The sequence below is a fragment of the Cryptomeria japonica genome, chromosome 10, assembly GCF_030272615.1.
Source record: "Cryptomeria japonica chromosome 10, Sugi_1.0, whole genome shotgun sequence".
In the NCBI taxonomy this organism is placed as follows: domain Eukaryota; kingdom Viridiplantae; phylum Streptophyta; class Pinopsida; order Cupressales; family Cupressaceae; genus Cryptomeria; species Cryptomeria japonica.
The window spans coordinates 824,014,986-824,020,985 of NC_081414.1; positions in this window are offsets into that span (position 1 = coordinate 824,014,986).

A 6,000-nucleotide genomic window follows, 5' to 3' on the forward strand; every position below is an offset into this window, starting at 1 on the left:
GTTATTTTATATCAGTTAATTTTGTTTGATATTTTAGCGAAAGATTAAAGTTAAAAGATTTTTTTTTAAATATGTGGGAATACTGATTCGCCCCCCCCTCTAAGTATTCTAATGATTTCAACCTAATCAATAGTCATAGGGCATCTAGATTGGAGATAAGGTCGACTCTACTTTATTGGGTTCTTTTACCCTATGGTTTTGTAATATTGTTTGATAGTTTCTTGTATTGTATCTCCTATATATGAGGTGCATGAGATAGAGGTTGTGTGTAAGAGTCTTATGGCTATTGAGTTACCTCTGAATAGTTGATTAGTGGTACTCTTATGAAGATCTTTCTTTGCAAGTATATTGTAATCTATTATTGATTGTTGAATAATATATTGAGCTTCTTTTGGAGTGTGGTGTTTTTCTCCTAAAAGGGTTTTCCCCGCATAAATCACTGTGTTATGGTATGCATGATATTATGTGTATTTATGTTAAGTTTCTATAACTGTTGTAACGATCTGAATTTTTTTTGCATTACCCTCGTCTCAAGGTTAGTGTAGGAAGTTGTTCTACTACTTAACTTTCTTACAAGTGGTATCAGAGCATGATCACCTTTGGTTTCAGTTGTGGGTTGGTGGGTTTTTTGAGCTAATCCAAATTTGAGTGGGAGCTTATGTAGAAGACACTTTTTGATCTTGTTGCAAGAATTTTTAGATGGCAAGTTCATAAGGGAGAATAGAGATGGATAAATTTAATGGAAGTAATTTTGAGATGTGGAAGGTGAAGATGGAAGATCTGCTAATAGATCAAGATCTATGGGATGTTGTTGATGTGAATGTCTCTAGACCCACAGATCTTATTGCGACTACTCAATATGTTTTTATGGATCGAAAAGCTAAGGGTCTAATCAAATTGTGCTTGGCAGACTCTGTTTTGATCAATGTCCATGAAGAGAACTATGCACAAAAGCTATGGACTAAGCTTGGTGAAATGTATCAAGTGAAATCCTTATTAAATAAGATTTTGTTGAGGAAGAAATTGTATTCCTTGAGAATGGAAGAGGGTGGATGAGTTACAAACCACTTGGAAGAATTTGATATGTTGGTGGCTCAATTAGGATTTGTTGGTGTTAAGATGGATGAGGAGAAGAAATGCTAGATCTTGTTAGGTCTCAGGGACAACTGAGGGGGGTGGGGTGAATCAGTTGTCTTAATAATATTAACTAAAAACAACTTAATCAAATTATTGCTTAATACCGGTGAGACAGTTTGTTATACCGGTGGACATATTTAACAGATAAATGCAATAGCGGTGAAGATTAATGCATGAAATTAAAAGAAAAAGTCATCCACAACACATAACACCAATATTTGTACGTGGAAACCCTGTAAGGGGAAAAACCATGGTGGGAAACCTTACCCACAATCAGATGATACTACTGCAGATAGTAAGTGTACATAAATGGGGTCTGCAAATGCAGAAAGGCCAAGCACCTAGAGCTCATTGCTTAATCACAAATGGGAAATCACACTGACTTACAGTTGGATGGTTAAATCCAATAAGAATGTACTGCTAAGTCTATTTTTATAGTAGCAGCAGGACCAAATTCCTCAATTTCAAAGGCTGATAGTTTACCAATCAATGTATCCCTAGTTACTGATGTGTTAGGCATTGTTCTAAGTTCATTTATTGCAGTAACTTTCATTTTATATGCCGGTGGCAATCCTCTTAAAACTTTTGAAACAATTTCATATTCACTTAAGGTTCCTCCACAACATTTAATACCCAAAACAATTTCATTTACTCTTTCCATAAAAGCAGAGATTCTTTCATCCTCTTCCATTTTCAGACTTTCATACCTGACCCGGAAGCTTTCAAGTTTTGCAATTTTGACTGTGGAATCTCCTTCATTCAGTGTTTCCAAGTGGTCCCAAATAGCTTTAGCAGTAGACCTATTTGATAATCCCATGATTTGCTGATCTGATAGAGCACTTAAGAGTGCTTCTCTTGCCTTGTAATCATTCTCCTCATCTTTAGTCAAATTTGGTGGATTAGGCTGACTTACAATAGGATCAGTGTATCCATTCTTTGTTACATCCCAGATGTCCTTTCCAATGCAATTCAGATGTGTCTCCATCCTAATCTTCCATATGCCATTGTTGGTTCCATCAAGTTTAGGACTGTCCTTCCTGAAATAGTTAATAGACATTGGATCTCCTCAAGTTGTTAAAATTTTGCAAAAGAGGACTAGGCTCTAATACCAATTGTTAGGTCCCAGGGACAACTGAGAGGGGGGGGGGGTTGAATCAGTTGTCTTAATAATATTAACCAAAAACAACTTAATCAAATTACTGCTTAATACCGGTGAGATAGTCTGTTATACCGATGGACAGATTTAATAGATAAATGCAATACCGGTGAAGATTAATGCATGAAATTAAAAGACAAAGTCATCCACAACACATAACACCAATATTTGTACATGGAAACCCTGTGAGGGGAAAAACCATGGTGGGAAACCTTACCCACAATCAGATGATACTACTGCAGATAGTAAGTGTACATAAATGGGGTCTGCACATGCAGAAAGGCCAAGCGCCTAGAGCTCACTGCTCAATCACAAATGGGAAGTCACACTGACTTACAGTTGGATGGTTAAATCCAATAAGAATGTACTGCTCAAAATAACATCTTTATATGCTAGATTTAGTACCGGTGTAGTTTTGATATGCTTTCACAAAAACCTAGCTTCATCTTCAAATGATGTCTGCGTGTGTAGCTCTGCTTAATCTCGCATATACCTTCACACAAAACCTTTTTCACATTCCCTCACCAATCTTACATTTATACCATAACCTAAGACCAATTTTAGTAGGTTGACTCTACAAGATATTACAATAAAATATTTTAAAACAAATATTCGATGCAATAACCGATTGAACATGTTGGCTTAATGCATTTACAACAATAATTAATCATCTCCATAGCGTGCCATACTGATCTGGAAAAGATAAACCTGCCAGTGTAACCTTGGACCTATTTGCCGGTAACAACAAATATGCAAATATGAATATGCCAATAAACAATTCTCCAAGATAAGATGTCCAACCAATGTCTTCGACATTACCAAGTGTTTTCCTAGTCATTCGAGGTGCCGATGATCATTATTTCCTGCCGGTGGACCATATACTAGTGACTGTGCAAAAGTCACCTGCTTGCTGGTGAATGTTGCTAGATCTCCAAAGTGCTAGAGTTTTGGTAGGTGTTGACATCAATGAAAAAACCATACCAAAATACCAACAGATCTTAGTTAGTTCTTTGTCTGATTTGTGGGATTGTCTTGTTTTGGCTATAGGTAGCACTTCTGTTGTTTTTAAGTCTGAAGATGTGGTGGGTGTCTTTCTTGGTGAAGAGATGCGAAGGAAGGTATATATCATTTCAAAGGAAGCCCTAACTATTTTTGGAAGACCTAAGGAAAAGGGCAAGAATAATGAGAAGCATAATAAATCCAAGTCCAAAGGGAGATCAAAATCTCTCGGAAAGTCCAAAGTCATCTGGTAGAATTGTGATAAACCAGGACACATCCATAAGGATTGCAAATAAAAGAACAAGTACAATTTGATTATGAGTTTGAGAAGGAATGCGGTGATGCATTCATTGCAACTTTGGCTAGTCATGTAGGTAATGATGCACGTGTAGACACCTTAAAATGTCTCATTGATTCCACAGTAACTATTCCTCTTTTTAATTAAATAATTATTTAATTAAACTAATTAATTCTTTTTCTTCTTAATTAATTTAATCTCCATTTTCATCACATTTCATACTTTACTAATTATTCTTTCTTAATCATTTCATCAATTAATCATTTCCTCTAATATTAATTAAATAATTACATTATTTAATCAATTTCAAATTTCACTTTAATTAAATATTCTTTTGTCATTTAATTAAATTATTCAATTTATATTTCTCATAATCGAATATTTTATTCAATTAGCTAATTATTATTTCAAAATTAAATGAATATCTTTATTTGTTTAATTTTCTAATTTGTAATTCCTCAATATCCTCAAAAATGACAACTTTTTGATTTCATAAATATCTTTGATTTTTGAAAATTTGTAATATCTCAATAATATTAATTTTTAATTCAAAATTGAGATATGGATCCTCAAAAAACTTCTTTTTGTAGTGTCACTGATTTTCCCTCTCTCTTCTTCACTCTTCCACGAATGGAAGCTTTGTTGTGCACCTAATCTTGACTGTTTGACCAATCAAAAATCATTTCAATCTCAATCATTGATTCTTTGCTTCCAAAATCTATAAATTGAGAATCCAATCCTCACAAATTTCTTAATCATGATTCTTCGAAGTTATCGTGTCATATCTATGTAGGATTCCCAACACAATATTGAGAGCAAAGCAACATGACTACACAAAATAAGCAATGCAAACTATACCCAAAATAATGAATCACACATGTTAATTAGATAATACGGTCAAAAGGTTGTGTGTTACATTCACATCAGGTTCACCATTTATTTCATGGGAAAATTACACAGTCAATGAACTAGATTTAATGAGCAAATCACAAACTCTAATCTAATTAAGTAACTCCGTAGTAACAATGAAAATTGGAATAAAACAACAAAGAAACAAAGAAATCTATCTAAAGCCCCCTTTGTTGCTTTGATCCATTGCATCCATTTCTCTTCTACATAATAGTGTTGCATGGCTCTTAATATTGTGTTGGGATTCCTACATAGATAAGGCACGATAACTTCAAAGAATAGTGATTCATAAATTGAGAAGGATAAATGTCCAATTTATAGACTTTGAATAAGATGAATGGATGATCGAGATTGAAAAGACTTTTGATTGATTGGATGATCAAGATTGCATACACAACAAAGTTGCCATTCAGGGAAGAGTGAAGAAGAAAGAGGAAACATTATTGACACTACGAAACGTAGATTTTTGAGGATCCATATTTTAATTTTGAATTAAAAAATAGGATATTAGAAGATATTAAAGATTTTTGAAATCAAAGATATTGCAAGAGGGAAATTTGCCATTTTTGAAGATAATGAGGAATTAGAAATTACAAAATTAAACAAATAAAGATATTCATTTAATTTTGAAATCATAATTAGCTAATTGAATAAAATATTCAATTATGAGAAAACTGAAATTGAATAATTTAATTAAATAATAAAAGATTATTTAGTTAAAGTGCAGATATTACAATTAATTAAATAATGCAATTATTTAATTAATATTAGAGGAAATGATTAAGGAAGAATAATTAGTAAAGAATGAAAATGATGAAAATGGATTAAATTAATTAAGAAGAAAGATAATTAGGTTAATTAAATAATTAAATAAATATTTAATCAACAAGAGGAATAATTAGTATGATCATGCGACATTTTTAAGTGTCTACATTTGCCCCTCTTTGATACAATGTTGGAACAATGTTGTTTCAAACAAAATGAAAAAGAAATCTGCCCCAACATATGAAAAAAGAGAAATTTATGCCCCATCATGTGAAAAACATACCCTAGTATGTTGAGAGATGGAGGTAGGATGTCCCCTCAAGAGATTGTTTGTACATTAAAGGCATGAATGATCTCTCAAAAGAAGAGAAGAATGTTAGATGAGAGATGAAAGAATGACTAGTAAGAAGTGAAGAATGTTAGGAAATAGAATTGATAGATGGATAGAATAGTTGATGTGATGAAACTATTTGAGATGGAATTAGGAGAAATGAGAAGATGAGAGAATGAAAAGAAAAGATGGACGATGATAAATCCACGAACTTGTGCCTTTATTTTTTAGCACAACATTTTCATCATTGATCCTTGTTATGTATCAATGGAGCCTTGTACACCAGGGTATGAGGAACCAAGGTGCACGTGATATCCCGTTATAGAAACAAACACGTAGTAGACAAGGAGTGAACCCTTCCATTTTGGGAATAGCACCAAGGGTTGAGCTATGTTTGATAGTCAC